Here is an 18,330-nt window from a genome sequence, read left to right as displayed (position 1 = left end):
CGTATCCAAAGACCCACTCTGTCTGTTTGTCTGTCTGTTTGTCCCCAGGCTGGATCTCATAAACCGTGATAGCTTAGACAGTTGAAATTATCACAGATGATGTATTTCTGTTGCCGCTACCTATAACAACAAATACTAAAAAGTACACAACCCTCGGTGCGCGAGTTTTACTCGTAATTGTTGGTATCTAATTTAGCTGGAATTGGGCAATTGGCTTAAGAAAGACCGGTAACTAATGCAATACATATTAGGGTGTTGCTTATTTCGTCGAAATTGAAATTTTCTATGTCTCACCCCCCTTAAATTGTTCTCTTTCACTAAAAAACAAATGTGGATTTTTTTTCAAAATTTTCAATTACGTTTTAGGGGTTGCTACCGAATTTTGAAAATTTGGACCATTGTGGTCTCTGCAACATGTTGTGTTTTAACCAATTTTTCGACAATTAATGCGTCTTTCCGCTAAATCGTCATTGGCCTGATCCCTTCAGAATCTTCTTAAACGGAGTGGAGGCTGTAGGTACATGTCAATATTAATGTATGTATGTATGTATAAACTCTTTATTGTACAAAACACAAATTTATGGCACAGGATAGGCAGTACAAAAGCGAACTTATCCCTTTAAGGGATAAATCATCAGGGGGGGAAGGGATTAATCATGGTATGGCATATCATTAATAACTCAAGAAGGGAACTGTACTACCTTTGTATAGCATAATGGCCCCTGCTTTCTCTCTGTTCTCATAAAACGTCATTTTAATGACAGTTAATGCGAATAGACGTCGAAGATACATGCGATAAAATACATGTATGTGCAATTATCCGTCACTCAGGCGGGGCCGTCTAGACTCTGTCCTCGCTAACTTTGCACCAACTTGGCAGTAAGAATTCATACATAATTATATATCCCTCCCTATAAACTACTCGAACATGCTCGACGTAACACTTGGCATGAAAACTTACCGTGGTCCGACTCTAATTGGTCGTTGAGTAATTCGGAGCTAATTAGGCTTGTTTTTCCTTCGAGAATGTGAAATTATATGTTACTGTCATGTTATTATATTAGGTACCTATATTGTTTTAAAAGGTATAACGGGGTACTATATAAAGCACCTATATCCTCCTGAGTCCCCCTTGTAGTTGTTGTTGTGTCGTGTTGTTGTTTGTGTTGTTGTTGTACTGCAGTTTTGAATTTGGAACCTTGTATTCCATTTTATTTCAAAATTCGATTGGAATTAAATCCTTTATAATGGGCCTCAGGTACTCAGGAGTATAGTATCTTACAAGATGGCCCAAGGTAGTAGGATACGAGTAGTTACAGGTTACTACGTTGACAAATCATTTTTCATTTTGAGATGTCTTTAAAAATTAAATCTATAGTCATTTAATGAAAACTAAACGTATTATCTTCAAAGTAATCTACAATCTCTCGCATTGGGCTTAATAGTCATTTGCGGAAGTGCCGCACTCTTAATATAGACGCTGTTTAAACCATCATCTTATTGATGTGACAGGCTAATGAATGAATGAATCTACAATTGCTGTACTTGAGAAGACGAAGAAAAGCTCTGGCTGTCTGTCTGTCACCTCTTGTTCAAGCATAAGAACTTAAACCGCATAACGGATTTAGATGTAAAGGTATGGATATAGTTGAACTCCCAGGGATGGACATAGGATAATTTTTATCGATAATCTATCATTCAACGCAGAGGAAGTCTCGGCCAGACCCTAGTTTAGTTAAAGGTATACATTTAATTTCTACAATAAATATTTCGTTTTTGCGTTGGTTTAACTACTCGTCGGCAGATGGCACCACGTGTGTTCAGTTACTAACTTAATTTTCGTCAATTACGTAATGATTTTACAACTTGATGTTGATTTATAAATCCTCGAATTGCAATTAGAATTTTAACTCCAGACAGCTTTAAATATACGGAGCTGCTTGGAATTATTACAATTGACAAAACAAAAGCGGTACTTAAATATGTTACGGAAACCCTGAGCCAGTCGATGACAGAGGTAAATGTTTTAATAAATAAGAAAACACTTAAATCACTCTGCTTTGTCCTACTGGCACAATACAATCCGGTCCGCGGTCTCATCGTTAATTTTGTAAGAACATTTACTATCGAACGGTAGATGGCGCCACGTATACTATGTAGTTGCCTTATTCTAGCTTTAAAGCCCAATTTTATTTTTTTCTTGTATGAAATAGTTCTTGTATTTGTAGTTCACGAATTATTTAAATGTTTATAGATAAGTATCTATACTTTAAGATTAACCAAATGAATGAATGCATGAATTGTTTATAAAAACTCACCGCCTACAAATATGACAGATGTGTAAAACTTAACGATTCAATATCTCTATATATCGCCATGTCGCAATTTAAAATATTAATGAATGTGTTGTGGTTTCATAAGATGTAAGACATAATAATAGTCAATAATAGTAATAGATGTACTAAACGTAGAGGCAACTACTGCCATCTATTGAGGAATGTTGTAATTTACTTATTGATCGTGTATTTATTTATCCGTATGTACCTTCTTACATTTTTATTACCAATTAACAAAAAAAAAAAACTCATTTAACAACATATATATCAAGTCATCGACTACAATATCCTTGTCGTATTAATAACCAAACTAAATTGGTATATGTGCTGTCATCTGCTATCGACTAGTCGTTGTTTGCTAATTTGTAAATAAATAATACGTAGAATGTTGTACTTTTTTGGTGTTTTTTTTTGTATGTATGTATTTATAAGTATTGCATCATTTCAAATAGCAGAAATTTTCGTTTATTCCTTACTTTAAGCTAATTAAGTTATTCCGACGAGTTGAATCGTACTCTATTTTGACGACTTGTGGTGTATGTGCTGCCATCTGTTGTCGAGTAGCCGAAGTTTGCCAACGTAGTTTTTCGCGATGTAATAGAAGATTAACTTCTTGCAGCTTGTGTGTGGATCGTTAGTTTGGTCGCGTTTATTGTTCTGCGTCGTAACCATAGATGGCGTTGATGACAGAAAGTAAAAAAATCTTTAATTTGGAAAAATATTAAATCCTTCCTTTATATCATAGATTGTATTTAAAATATAGTATAAAGCCTAAGTTAAAAAGTCAGTTTCCGAAAATCAAATTCAGTTTGAACTATGCAAGTATTTGTACATTTTTCGCACCCCAAAAGGGAATCATTGTGGGTCCCGAAAAATGAGAAATCAGATCTGGTAATACCTTTTTTTACCCCACATCCACATCCCACTGATGGGCAAAGGCCTTCTCTATCCCTTTCAAATCCTCTCTGTGCTGAGCAAGGTCCCGCCAATCCCGCTGGAACGCATCCAAGTCGTCCCGCCATTTTTTTTTGTTAATACATACTATGTTGAATTCTTAATCCGCAATCCGCATCCGCAGGTATTCTTTATTCCTGTCCGTTACTCGTCGGGTATGTCACAACCTGATTACTCTTTTATTACTTTTTGCCATTAAATTATCGCATAATATTGCGTGTGCGGAGTTCCTTCGTTCGCGTCGCGCTCCGTCGAGAAATCAGAGAAAGATCGATGCTCCGTTGCGATCGATTGTGCAATCGATATGGAAATGCGTGTCTATGCTTATTGAACTTGCGTATTGGCGGCCAGAATTAGATGACCTATTGATTATGAAAATTATATGAATAATTTTTGCATTTTGTAATATAATCTTAAGTGTTAGGTTAGGTTAGGTTGTGCTCGAATTCCGTGAATGTGGATGATTTTAATGAATAACAACGTTCAATTACTTATATAACGTAAAGTTTAGGCTGTTAATAAATAGGTCCAGTAAGGTACAGTCAGCAAAACCACATACAAGTTAATACGCAGAGTTATACGCAGGGGTGCTAAGCGAATAGAAATAGGCTACTAAGCTAAGCTAATAGGGGTGCTAAGCGAATAAAAAATAATAGGCTAATCATTTTGATGACTGTACCTACATGGAAATAGCTCCACCAACAAGCACGACAAAAGTCGTTTGTTGGAAAAAGCTAGTTAAGTATCTTGTAACTTCACATAGGTTTGAACTTTTGAGTGTGGGTAGTTAATTAAATAGAAATATTTAAAAGACCCCGTTAACAACTGATAATTAATTAATTGGACTCTAGGTTAATTGTACACTCGCCATTAATTATCAGCGGCCAAGGTGTTCACAATATCTGAACACGCACTCTAACGCCCGGACAATAGAAGCGTGTTCAGATATTTGAGAGCGCCTTAGCCGCTCCGATATATCTGCTGTCGACTGTACATTGTGTAGCAATTGTTTCACCAATAAGACTTTCTTAGTCGAAACCTAACCTCGCTTTGGCGTCTAGCCTTAGGAGAATTGTTTAAAAAATCGCCAAACGAAGCTTTATTTTTTGGAAAAGATTACGTGGCATGACTTGTGGTCGTATATGTCCTTCCGACACAGTTTATAATTTTCGATTAGCGTTTGTCGACTAAAAACATCTTACGGCCTCTACCGACCTTGAGTTTTGCGTATAAAACTACGACGGGTCACCGATAACGATTTAATCATAATTGACACACTTCCTAACCTGATCAATATTCAATCGGGTTTAGTTGCATCATTCATAATAAATTGATACGCCGCAAAGTGTGTCCTGCTCTCGAAGGTTAGACCAAAAGTCATTAGTAAGAATGTGTTTCTGTTACCCAAAGGTTGTGTGGAAGAGATCGCTCTTTAGCGATAAGACCGCCTGTTGTATATATGTATATTTACTTCTTCTTATGTCTAAGAAGAGCTGCGTTCGAATTACGTTAGGCATCACATCACCTTAAAATAATAGGTATAACTTATAAGTATATTAAGCGTACATACACATACCAAAAGGCCAAAGACTTAGCTTTAACCACCAGCAAGGTTGACAGGCAGGGAATAAATTATATCATTTTTTATGACTCTTGATTAATATTGGCGAAGTACGTGGTAGGGTAAAGAAAAGCGACGACAACGCACGGGGTGGGAAGCTTATAAACTTTAACCCCCTTATTCATAAACGTTTTCTAAAGTTGACAAGCCGATAATAATCGTTTGTCCCTTTCCATTATACCAATACGTCAGAAAGGGACAAACGATTATTATCGGCTTGTTAACTTTAGTAAACGTTTATGAATAAGGGGGTAAGAGGATGACTTTACTCTTACTATTTGAGTTGTAAACTGTCAGATAACTCATGTTCTCCACATCTATCCGTCAGGGCGACGCCACAGGTGTAATATTTCTAATTCGAAGGAATAATACGTGTGCCCGGCGCTTTGTGTCTGTAGTAAGGGTATGTGTACACACACACACACACACACATACCACTACTACAGATGACACAAAGACACACGTCTTATTTTAAGCCCTATTTAGACTGTTCAAGAACTTGCATGCACAATAATAGGAGGCCGAAACCTAAAACCCCATAGACTTCGGCCTCCTACTATTATCAGGAAGCTATTACGCCATGCGCCATGCATCGTTGTAAAAGAAAGGAGTCGGTTTCAAGTCGGATAACGCATCGGTAAGATACTTCCTGATTCTATGAGTCCGCATTTCTTGTTTACATATCTACCGCATCATATTACCACCCACATAGCTCACGCAATGCGTACACGTACAATTATCTATTACGTCTTGAATATTATCTCGGTAATTTATGAGATTTTTATACAGTTATGTTTGATTTCAGGTAAGAATGTCTTGCGTGACTCTATAAAACGATCAACGATGTGGTATGTAGTTATGAGTATTATGACTCTAATGTCATATTATTATGTATTACCTACGCTCTTGTTATTTCGGGCGCACGTGTGCCGAGCTCACTAGGAGTCGAAGTGGTTGGTCACATGGTCAAAATCAGCCGGAATGATCACTTATGTCATTTATTTGAATAAGAGTGAACACATTTAGGGGTTGTGCACAAATCACGCGAGGTTCGACAGGGGTGGGGGGGGTCACGAAAAAATCACGATAGATCACGTTGGGGGAGGGGGGTATGAAGGAAACCTCACGTGTATTTTTCTACAGTGAACGAAACTATGAAAAAAAAACCTAGCACATGAGTAGATACTTTTTCTCGGTTTTGTTAAACATAAATCTCTGAGTGAAGAAATAGCGAAAATAATCTCTGAGTGAAGAAACACTTGAAAATAGCGAGTTTATTTAAAGAAAATAGAAAAATAAGCAAGGTTTTCTATATTCAATACTATTTAATCTTAAAATTAGGTCGAATTAAATAATTTCAAAAAAATACACGTGAGGTTATGTGGGGGGAGGGGGATAGCCAAAAACCTCTCCAAATATCACCAAGGGGGAGGGGGGGTCAAAAAGTAGCCGAAAACACCTCGCGTGATTTGTGCACAACCCCTTAAGTACGTTCGCAGAGTAGATATTTTTGGAGCTTTCTGTACAATGTTACGCATATCGTGTCATATTCAATTACGCTCAATTTGGTATTGAAAGTTAATTTGTCGAGTTGTTTGCGCCAGTCGGTTATACATACTCGTAAAGCCGACGTCAAAAATATATCTACACTCTTGTACCCTATTTGATTGTAATAAGGAGGAAAATTGATACATATTTTAGCGAAATTGTAAATAAATTGCCTGCACGCCTGCGGTCTCTTCAATTGCCAATTTTCATAGCCAGTCACGTTATCTCAGTGGTCGTAATTAGGGTTCCGTACCCAAAGGGTAAAACGGGACCCTATTACTAAGACTTCGCTGTCCGTCCGTCCGTCCGTCCGTCCGTCCGTCTGTCACCAGGCTGTATCTCACGAACCGTGTTAGCTAGACAGTTGAAATTTTCACAGATGATGTATTTCTGTTGCCGCTATAACAACAAATACTAAAAACAGAGTAAAATAAAGATTTAAATGGGGCTCCCATACAACAAACGTGATTTTTGACCAAAGTTAAGCAACTAGGTCAGTAAATGAATGCTCAAAAAACGTTGTAGAGGGAAATGTTAGGAACACAATTTTTGACTCCGTAACTTTGTTTAGACTAGTTAGGAGGTGAACATATCAAAAGTCCCCGGCTGTAGCCCCGGTGCTGCGGGGTATAGGGGGGTAAGAAGGTCGAATTTTTCGGTTTTTCATTGATATCTTGGAAACTTTGCATCTTAGCGACATGACTACTAAGACAAACCGAAAGCTCATAAAATTAGTTACAAGTTTTATCTAGTCAAGTTTTTCGATATCTTGAATAGTTTTTGAGATACCCGCTCTTGAAAGTTTATTTAGGGATTTTAATTTTATCTTGATATCTACATCAGTGATGCTGTTAGGCCATGTTTGGTATCATTTTCGTATAAATCGGGGGTGCTGAATTCATTTATGGTATCACATTGACATTGATTGATTGATTGATTGATTGATTGATTGATTGTTCTTATAACCCGGCAACCTTCAAATCAAGAGTGAACAGGCACCTTCTGGGCGAGCTCGCTCCATCGTAGGCCACGTCTACGCCTCGGCTAGTCTGTGGCCATGAGTAAGCCCATTCATAAAAAAAAAAAAAAAAAACTTTCAAGAGCGGATATCTCAAAAACTATTCAAGATATCGAAAAACTTTACTGAATAAAACTTGTAACAAAGGAGAATGGGCAATTTGTCCCATGGATGTATACTATTGAGACATACCTCTTTTGAAAGGGCTTACACATAGCATTAATTTGTTGTATGACACCAACTTTGGATAACGTGCAGGGACTGAGCTATTTAAAAAAAAGTGTGACGCATATAAACTGGTTTTTTGGAGTATACTTCTTATGTAGCTAGTTGTTAGGTGTTTTATATGAAAGACCATGAGAAATGGTACACTACTGTGTACCAATACCTACGTTTAAGTACGTAAAGGGCTGGAATTAATTGATAAAAGTTATGCTTGAATTAAAAAAACTGTAATTAAACACTTAAGCTTGCTTGTATACACAAGCCATATATAACAATTAAAAGCCATTTTTATAAGGTATTTTTAGAAACGTAGACTTACACTTAAATGCTTGCAGGGGCGGAGATATAACTAGTTTATTAATTAATTCATTGTGGTAAATGCCGCTTTGATTGTTCTACCTGACACTAGATGGAGCTTTTGTAGCAGAATAGGCATTTTTACAATTGTTATACATAAATGAAACATATATTATTTGGAAGGTGTTAACTTTAGCATTAATTTATTATAGGACACCATAGGCCGAAAGTATCCAGGGAATATACTATTAATTATTTTGATCATGCACTGCGGCGTAAGTTGGAACTAAAAAATGTCACTCATCTAGGGTTCCTTTTCTAACTATTTACATCACTTCGCATGACTGTAATATAAAGTTATTGGATTTCGTAAATAATTACGGGTATAAAACTTATATTTTCGTATATAATCAAGTCGCACTAAACAACTTACGTATGTATTTTCAAATCCTCTCTAGTACTGACATCTTGCGTGCAATAGAAGAACCAAATAAGCGGCAAATGCTGTATCCACATAGTCGCATTTAAACGCTCTAAAATATCACTGAGAACTAAGAATTCACGACATCACAACTTATTATATAAAGCGTATTATGAAAAATAACTGCTTATGTGCGCAACTTTTTTTTGTATATAGCTCGGTCCCTGCAAGTTGTCTAAGGTTGGTGCCATACAATAAAATGATACTACGATTAAGAGCTTTAAAACGAAATATATCTCATCAGTATACATCCATGGGACACTGCCCATACTAAAGTGCCCATTCTCCTTTTATCAGCTTTTGGTTTGTCTCAGTAGTCATGCCGCTAAGACGCAAAGTTTCCAAGATATTAGTGAAAAACCGAAAAATGAGACCTTCTTTCCCCCCTCTCCCCCCCAGCACCGGGGCTACGGCCGGGGACTTTTGATATGTTCACCTCCTAACTAGTCCAAACAAAGTTACGGAGTCAAAAATTGTGTTCCTAGCATTTCCCTCTATAACTTCTTATTTCTTGGCCTAAACGTCGGGAGTGGTCAGTACTTGGATGGGTGACCGTTTTCTTTTTTGCTTTTTTTGTTTTTTTTTTGCATTATGGTACGGAACCCTTCGCGCGCGAGTCCGACTCGCACTTGCCCGGTTTTTTTTATACCTATTGACTAGAAATGTGATTAAAAATGGATTAAAATCTTCGGGTGATATACTACCAGTTGTAATCTTTTCAGTAGTAAACCTTTATAGATCACCCTAAAGAAAAAGGCAGAACAGTGAGTAGATGAAATTCAGTACGAATACGAATTCCTTTTTTTTAAGTCTAAAGTTGTGTGGCGTGTAAATCTGGTTATGACTTGGTTGTGCCTGAAGTATTATTTATACTTCTATAAATTAGATTATAAAATCGCTAATTACCTGAGCTCATTAAAACTTACGCGTTTTAGTGAAAGTCACGTTGCCTCTTATTTTTTGAGAATTAGAAAATATTTCTGTTATATCATTTAGGTGTGCCTAGATTTGTATAAGATAACATTATTCATTTTAACCTTGGCATGTAATTACATATAAATAAGAGCTGTTTTCGCATAGATACTAATATGGGTCTATTCGTTACTTTCGTGCCTACTATTTAAGTAATACATATAATGCATTTTAAGTGCGAAGTGCGCTTACTTAACTGCGAATGCAATGTTGCAACTGAATAATTGAATATTTAATTGTGGTATTTTGCAGGAAATCTATAATATATAGGTATTGTCAGGCGTGGCTCACTCCGCGATTTTGTCGCATTGCTACAGGTAGCTAAAAGTACATCCATTCGACCTCAATTTTGGGGTTTTCCATAAGCCGCGCGTGGCGCTGTCGCCGCCTAGCGGCCATATCTGTGCTGATCGTGACAGACGCGTTTTGTTAGAGAGTGAGTCTTCTGTACCTAGTACTATTATTTATTCTGTGGTATTGTGTTATAGCCAGTTACAATTCTTGCTTACTTACAAGAACTTTTAAGGGGCCCACTGATTAACAGTCCGCCGGACGGTATCGGCATGTCAGTTGTTCGAAACTGTCAAAATTTTGTTCTAACTGACAGGCCGATACCGTCCGGCGGACTGTTAATCAGTGGGTCCCTTTATTTTATGATGATGTTCATCTCGCGGCACATCCAGCGAAGGATATCATATTTTGTTATACCATTCGTAAGTACATTTCGTATGTTCCATCTCTTTGAGGACCAGTTATTGGTCCAAAGGCAGCCCTAGCATATTATATCAATGATATGCTATAGGGCTGTCTATCTATATTTTTTTTAGTTTAGTTATAGAAGTCAAAACAGAGTATTGTCATAGTCTTACTCACCTAAAAAATTGCTTTGATTTCATTGCATCTTAATAATCCATTTCTCAAACTTTAGAACGAACGATTATTATGCAAATCGTTCCAATTGCTATTCAAATAATATTTAAAGCGTAATAAGTCTAATTAGCTATTAATTATTAAAATGTATATTTACGTTAATCAGTTTTTTAGATTTAATAATAACGTGATGATTGTGTTTGACTTGTTATAAATTCTATAATTTATAGATGCGGAAGTCCTCCCTAATCCCTTTTTAAAATAGAGACTAAGGTATGCATTATTCATTTTAATTAACTTTTATACGTATCGATTTGATCAATTTTATTGAATCCGACGAATATTACTGTCTAAAGACACGCGTAATTAATTTGCATAATTCATACCAAAACTTCTGTTACTAATTATTTAGTTACATAAGATAAATAAACCGAAGAGGTTTAGCGTTAGAAAAAAAATCACTGTTCGTTTCAGCAGGAATAATTAAACAACAGAGTTAAAGCGAATGGTTTGAAAATGATAGCACGCAGGGAGCATGCAGTTCCTGCGAAGCAGTAACTTCGTTACTTACAGTTATGTCAGCCGCCTGAGAATTGTATTGAATAAGCGGCAATGTTATTTAAATTTAACAGTAATGGTCCAAGAGCCTGCGAACACTTTCCTATTGTGCGTCGTATAATCTCGCTGAGAACCGATGCAATACGCGTAGCGGTTCCATTGATTATTGGTTGTGAGATTCATAACTATAGACTTATCCCGTCGTAAATGTAACGGGAGCAGCATTTCATTATATACAAATATATAGCTGTGTATGTATAATTATAAGTTACCTTAGATCTCTCTCTCTTCCTTCCTTGCCATATCCGGTTACGGCGACCCCATCAACAATTCTTATCCGGATTATGAATTGTCCTAATGTGGCTCGCAAAACCAAACTGTCAAATGCGCAATGGAGTTGTCCAGTCGAGTTGCGGGTGTATGTGTCGCGTCTTGTGGATATGACGGCATCTAGGTCTTCCAGACGCTGCTGCTCAAATTGATCTACTTTCTTATGAACACTAGAACGCCATTCCGATCTTTGTAATGCAATGTCCTCCCAGCAGTCAGTCAGTTATCATAGATATGTTTAGGCGCCGGCGCCGCTCCGATTATTATTGAGATCTAATTTCGTGGTCGCCTCTAATTATATCATTTTATGTAATCTCGAAAGTAGTCTATGTCATCTCGCAATATTAATATTCAGTCACATTTTAAACCCAACGCTTAAGATACCGTCAACTGGGGTGAATGGGCACCATTTTGAATTTTGCGTGAGATTTTAACAAAATATTTACCTTAGCGCTACAAATATTATGGGTTCTAAAACTTTCATCTTATGTTTGAGAATCGATTGATAATAGTACCTATATCTCATAATAATTCGTAGGTAGTAGTAGAAGGTATATAATCCGTTATTGTTAACAAAAACAGGACATCCCTATTACTAACAATAACTTTAAAAAAGACTTACAACTTATCTGTTTAATTTTGTATACAGATGACAATATAACGATAACTTATTACTTTGGCTTATTCATGATACTGTATTTCCCGTTACAAGTGTATTAATGGGTATTACATGTATTACTATTAAGTTATACGTATTATGTAGGTATATTCAATTATTAAATTTGAATATGGATATAACTGGTTAACCATCCGAGTGCATGTAAAAGTACACACCGGTGTTACGCGCATTGCACAACTCGGTTAATAAAGATTAATGGAATATCATAATTTTCAAGCCTTGTTGCCATTCTGTGTAACGTTCGTAATGTTGTCATATTGAGAGATTTTTCACTACAACTAGGAACAATTAGGATATACTTAAATTACTAACTCCAGTAAATTGATGATCGTATTATTTGTCTACGTGACAGCGTGATAACGACAGTGTCTCTTTCTATCGCGCGGTAATAAAAAGTGTCACCTATTGTATCACTGGGATAAAACCATTCATAATGCGCCTGCAACAGTAATTTCATATTAATCACTTATTTTTTTTTATTACAAGGAGATAAAACAGAAGCATGCAAGTGATGAACAATCTTTATCATATTTGCACATATTTCTCATCAGATGGTACCTAAACGTTCACCGCAAACTATGGATAATTGGATAGGATAACTATTTGCCTCTATTGGTCTTAGGACAGGATAGTATATCTAGCTACTATACTATAGAACTAGCATAAAGTAGGTAAATATGTCTCTATGGTTTCAGACCATGTTAAGATCTAAAATATCTAAACGCAGTTTTACGCAAAATAAATTGGAAAACCGATAGATACAGTGCATTTTCAATGCAATTTTTTCCTTTCTTGAACGAAATACTTAGCAGCCGGTGATTGTAATGCTGACTTTATTAACCTCGACGAGCAAGAATACGTTCTTGTTACGTTTACAAGACGATTATCGCTTCACGGTAATATGATTGGTAAGTATGATGACGCGGAAAATATTGATGACATACTTAAAAGAATCCGCTAAAGTTGCGAAACTTCATACACGAATTACCCACAAATCTATATACCTATACTTGCTTGATGTACAAATTTAATGTATTTCGAATTTAATGTAGCAACAATTTATGACAAAATTTTATATATCGTCCCTGATAGTTTACAAATATAATACGCTTGTACACAACTTTAATGTTTCATTTTTGAATTTTCTGTACAATGCCTCATATTCTGCATAGATGCTGAGGGTACCCAAGTTGCCATAGTAATTGGTTTGGGAACCGACTGTACCAGTTATGTAACCGTTTTGCATTGTCGGTGTATAGTTTACAACAGAACGCATAATACCTATGCCATTGTTTGGGCCAAGTAACCCAAATGTTACTGGAACTATTATGACCGACATCAGATGCATACACGTTCGCATTCTGACGCTTATGCATTATGTGATGAATTTATGTCAACGAAAGTGTATCTTTGGTAATGGGGTTATATACCGCGGTAACCGCAATGCCGTCATTACACGGGTCTACCGTGCCCTGGGCTGCTGTCTATTATGCGTCCACTTAACCCAGAATACAAAGGCATTGAGCACACATGAGTTTAAGAAACGCCACTGCGATTATTCGCCTCGGCGGCGTAATCTTCGTAATCAGGAAGTACGCTATGCTTAGTCGAGTGCGTTCAGTGTACCTAGTTATTAAATAACATTAATTTTAATTGGCCATTGCTATAAGTGTTAAATGTGTAGCGTATCATTGTAAAGCGCGGGCGTGACGATCAGATGATGGAGTTCGTCTTTCGAAACTTAACCGCTCTTGTTTGTTAATGAATTTTTCCCATTGTGTTACTTTTATCTACACAGATCTGGGTCTGTCTAGTGTCCATCTAAACTTATTTCAACGTCCGATCTTCTACACCTTATGGAATACTTACTACGACCCATTTACGCGTATCCCTAAATCACAGAGTGGCCTAAATTTAACTTAATGTTGAACTAAATTGAAAGTAATTAAATTTAATGTTTTTTTTCTTTTCTTTCTGGAAGTTTCTACAATAGGTATTGCATTCCTAGAACATTATTTAGGTACTGAATAAATGAATTCGTTTTAAGTTATTTAAAAAAAACAGTAACCTATAAAACTACTCCTATATGTAATTTGTGGATATGAATAGACAAAACATAAGTGGCACATTCAATATATGATTACGGCTGTGTATTCTGGGGTTACTTAATATGCGAAATTAACATAATTTTCTATTTCACCATACCTACTGTCCAAATATTATTACGATTAATATTTAAATGTTTCCTTTTAATTGGATTCCATCCCATTCCGTTGGACCAAAGGATGTCTTAACTTAAGTTTACGTGTGTTTATTAACAATTAATAGGTAAAAGGTTTTAATGTAATAAATTTTTGTTGAAAAAAAAAATGAATAGGTAAAATGGTTAATATTTTACTAGATTTTGCTGTGGATCCCTAGAAATGGATATTTCTAGTAGAGAAACTGAATCAATCTAATTAATATTCAAGTCTAAAGTAGTCAATTCGGCATAGAAATTCATATCAGTGATTATATAATTTTACAATACCATTAAATATAGCTAATATGTCTTGAAATGTAGTTTAGTTGTAAATTGTTTTCAAAGAGGTAGAGGGCAAAAAATGAAGATTTGTTGAATTTAATACAAATTTTGGTGTAAAATAAACCCAATAGTTAGCATTTTCCTACCTTTAAGATGCTTTTTATGTCATACATCACCGTATTTCCCTATCTCAAATCTATCACCACACTACAAAAACCGGGCAAGTGCGAGTCGGACTCGCGCACGAAGGGTTCCGTACCATAATGCAAAAAAAACGGAAAAAAGCAAAAAAAAAAAACAGTCACCCATCCAAGTACTGACCACGCCCGACGTTGCTTAACTTTGGTCAAAAATCACGTTTGTTGTATGGGAGCCCCATTTAAATCTTTATCTTATTCTGTTTTTAGTATTTGTTGTTATAGCGGCAACAGAAATACATCATCTGTGAAAATTTCAACTGTCTAGCTATCACGGTTCGTGAGATACAGCCTAGTGACAGACGGACGGACAGCGAAGTCTTAGTAATAGGGTCCCTTTTTACCCTTTGGGTACGGAACCCTAAAAAAAATCACTAAGTTAGTCTTTAATATAATAATTTACTTAACATTTTTTTAATGAATATAAACAAAAGTCGCACCTATTTAAAAATCACAAGAGAAATTGTCAATTCAAAGATTCTTTAAACTTCTTTTACACAGATAATATTTCTACACTTATATAGTACTAAAGATACTCACCAGTAAAATCAAGCTCAGATCAATCCTTAAGAACAGTGTATGTTTGTTTGTTAACAAATTCAACGCATGCACATATTTTCACCTGCGGAAATCGAGAGTAAGTAATACGCGCGGCGACGCGTCGGCGCTCGCGCTGGCGCTCCACTGCGTGCGCGCAGTCGCCGTCTCTCCTACTACCAACCCTTGATGCTGGAAGTGCATGCGTATGCGACTAACCTTTTCGAATTGCGAAATGCAGATAACATTTTACAATGTGAAATAAGACTTAGATTAACATTACTAGCAAGTACAAAATTTTATTCTTCAGAAGTAACGAATTAAATTGGATTTCGATCGGCTTGTATTTATAAGACAATTTAGCTTATCTCCCAGTGTTTGCATCTGATGTAACTTATTTTGCCCATTCAGTAGGGTACGTACTTACTTACGATCTGTCTATTTCTTTTGATTGATTTTTTTTATTTACCTGTGGCAATTTAACTGTTTTTCTTCCTTTTAATTTAAACTCCATGAATTTATTTAGCTCATTTCGTTATGAAATGAAAAATCAAATTAATATATTAAACATAACTTAGCAACTGGTTCAGAATCTAGACTTCTTACCTCGTTCTTCAATTTGTTAATTAAATAAATGCTAGTCCAAGGCCTTCTTTTGGTAAGCCTACCTGAATGTAGGTACCTACTTATATTATTCATAAAGAACTTATACCTATTCGTTATTAGGTTATTACATCACCGTCGACATCTTTTTCAGCGATCATACTTGTTATGCCTCGGCCACGAAAAAATAGCTCCGAACGAATTCGCTCGACGCTGACGCTGGAAGCGTCTGGCTAATACGCTAGGAGTTACTTTTCATCAATTATTATGCCGACTAATTTGACTGAAAGTGTATGATAATTATTTTCATAATTATGAAGCAATTAACACCTCATTATTGTTACAATTATGATGTCTGTACGAGGATGCATTTAATTTTTTTTTTACTTGGTATGCTACTCGTATTCATTTGTGTGTATTATATTTTAAACCATGCGTGCCTAATATACGTATACATGTACGTGTATACGTATATATATCCTTTGGAGGAAATAAGAGGTTTACAACTTTAGCCGACAGTATATATGTAGGTGCTGCAGCAATATTTTTATTGTATTCATATTAAATTAAATCAATATCCAAGTAAAAAACAAAATAGGCGATTTGATGACTATTTGGAATAATAGCAAAAAATATAAACAATTGTTCATTATACATCGATGAAAGTCAAACGTAAAGAGAAAATGTATCCGGATGACAGATGCTATGAAAAGTAGGCACGTGAGTATTTCCGTATATTATTTCAGTTTCCGATTGATCGAACAACATGGCGTTTCTTGTCAACGATTGTCATCTTGGCTAGCCCCCCTAACCAGAAATACATTCGCCTGTAGATAGAAAGCGAAGCAATTCTGCAGATTCTGATCAGGTGCGTACGGTCATAAAACAGATTTGCATCGCGAAAAGTGATTCATTGCGTGAGACGTGCAATTCGTTCACGGTTGTAATTTGTACAGATTTGTTGGAAATAGATTATATTGACATTAGGCACTCGCGAGCGAGTGCTGTTTAGTGTTAGTAGTAGAAGTAAACTCTTTATTGTACAAAAGATGTATTAAAATAAACATAAAATTAGTAAGCAGTACAAAGGCGAACTTATCCCTTTGAGGGATCTCTTCCTGATAACCTTTGAGTAGATGAGAGGAGTAAAAAGAGGGTGACAAATGCAGCAAAATGTACAACAGGTACCAGAAAGATAAAGGATATAAATACGTACAAAATTTAAAGGATAACCATACAGTTAACATTGCTTTCTTGAAACACTTGCACCCATATTGAATATGTGGCGAAGTTTGTTTTCAGGAACGTATGGCTGTTACCGGCTAGAATAAATGATTAAAAGTTTATAAACGACATTAGGTAAAATATCTCGACAACGCAATTTAGTTCTTTAAAGTGGAACTTAAAAATTCTGAATATTAAAGTCGTGTATTGTATCCATAAATTGTACAATGAGTACAATGACTAAAGTCGTAACCTAGAGTCGTAGTCGTAGTCTTAGAATTAATTCATGGTACTGTGGAGCGTGCGTGTAATGTCGCAATCTTCATCAAACAAATATAATTGTTTTATTGATTGTGTTCATCTCTTGGAACGGGGCGATGGTCGACGATGTTGGACAACGAGCATTTCCATAATATATGCGTTCTATTCACTAGATGTGACGTCTCTAGTTCTTTCTTTTACTTTATGTTTCTTATTTTTGTCTGTTACTTTCCGTGATTATTTCTCACTTGATGGTCTGTTCGGAAGATCAGCGCTAGATGGACGTCGCCCGCAACATGCTGAGATGGGGCCATTTCGGGACACTTTATTTTCACTGTGTTCTTTGTGTGTTTGTCTATTGTCTGTGTGCTTACGTATAAAATCTACTCTATTCTATTCTACACTGCCATTCGTACTTTAATTTGTGAAGAATCTTGGGTCTTCCACAGCTCTAGATTTTACAAAGATATGTTTCAGATGTTACCTGCGTTACCAGTGTAACCTGCATGTTAACGATTTCCTGGAGGCCAATTTTATATAAGTACTGATACGAAAAAATCGCGCGTTATGAAATAAATAATTAGTAGAATATTATATTATTTCAACTTTGCATTTGCTGAGCGAGCGGATGCTATAATGTGTTAAAGCGGTCAATTTATTATGTGGACTATATCCCTTGAGATTTTAGAAACACGGTTAAACGTATTCATTTTACTGTCACTGCGGACGCGAGTAACTACCCACCCTGCACGTGTCTCCTGGGTGGTGCTAAATGAGTAACGCCTTCTATAGGCAACAAGGCAATCAGAGGAAATCAGAATGATAAATGCTAAGGCGATCAGATGCGATTTTACATCCAAGAAGCGCTCTACTCAGAGCCTTCGGACAAGGGATGTCGGACCCTCAGTACGCATCCTACAACTAAATATTGAAGGAATTAGTTTAGCCAAGAGCGACTACTTGACAAAGGTACTAAAAGACTATGGGATTGATGTCGTTAATATCCAGGAAACGCACACGAGGGATGAAAAAGATTTCGAGAGAAGGGTGAATCTACCCGGTTACTCTTTAGTAAAAGCTATACACCATCCGAAA

The 18,330-nt window shown here is 36.2% G+C and overlaps 3 protein-coding genes across 3 annotated transcripts in view; 2 read left to right on the top strand and 1 right to left on the bottom strand.

Moving 5' to 3' along the window:
• Positions 1 to 15,170, bottom strand: part of LOC134674568 (uncharacterized) — a 45,509-nt gene extending 30,339 nt beyond the window's left edge. Inside the window, exon 1 of the mRNA XM_063532684.1 lies at positions 15,151 to 15,170. The gene's annotated coding sequence lies outside the window, so the exon portion shown is untranslated. The remainder of the gene's footprint in view (positions 1 to 15,150) is intronic.
• LOC134674577 (flotillin-2) overlaps positions 1 to 18,330 on the top strand; it is a 352,073-nt gene that overhangs the window by 193,250 nt on the left and 140,493 nt on the right. The gene's annotated exons all lie outside the window — the stretch shown is intronic.
• Positions 1 to 18,330, top strand: part of LOC134674549 (uncharacterized) — a 420,725-nt gene that overhangs the window by 344,065 nt on the left and 58,330 nt on the right. The window lies entirely within an intron of this gene.

This window comes from Cydia fagiglandana, chromosome 20, assembly GCF_963556715.1.
Source record: "Cydia fagiglandana chromosome 20, ilCydFagi1.1, whole genome shotgun sequence".
Lineage (NCBI taxonomy): Eukaryota > Metazoa > Arthropoda > Insecta > Lepidoptera > Tortricidae > Cydia > Cydia fagiglandana.
The sequence above is the reverse complement of the archived record's forward strand: the minus strand, read 5'-3'. Positions and strand labels throughout refer to the sequence as shown.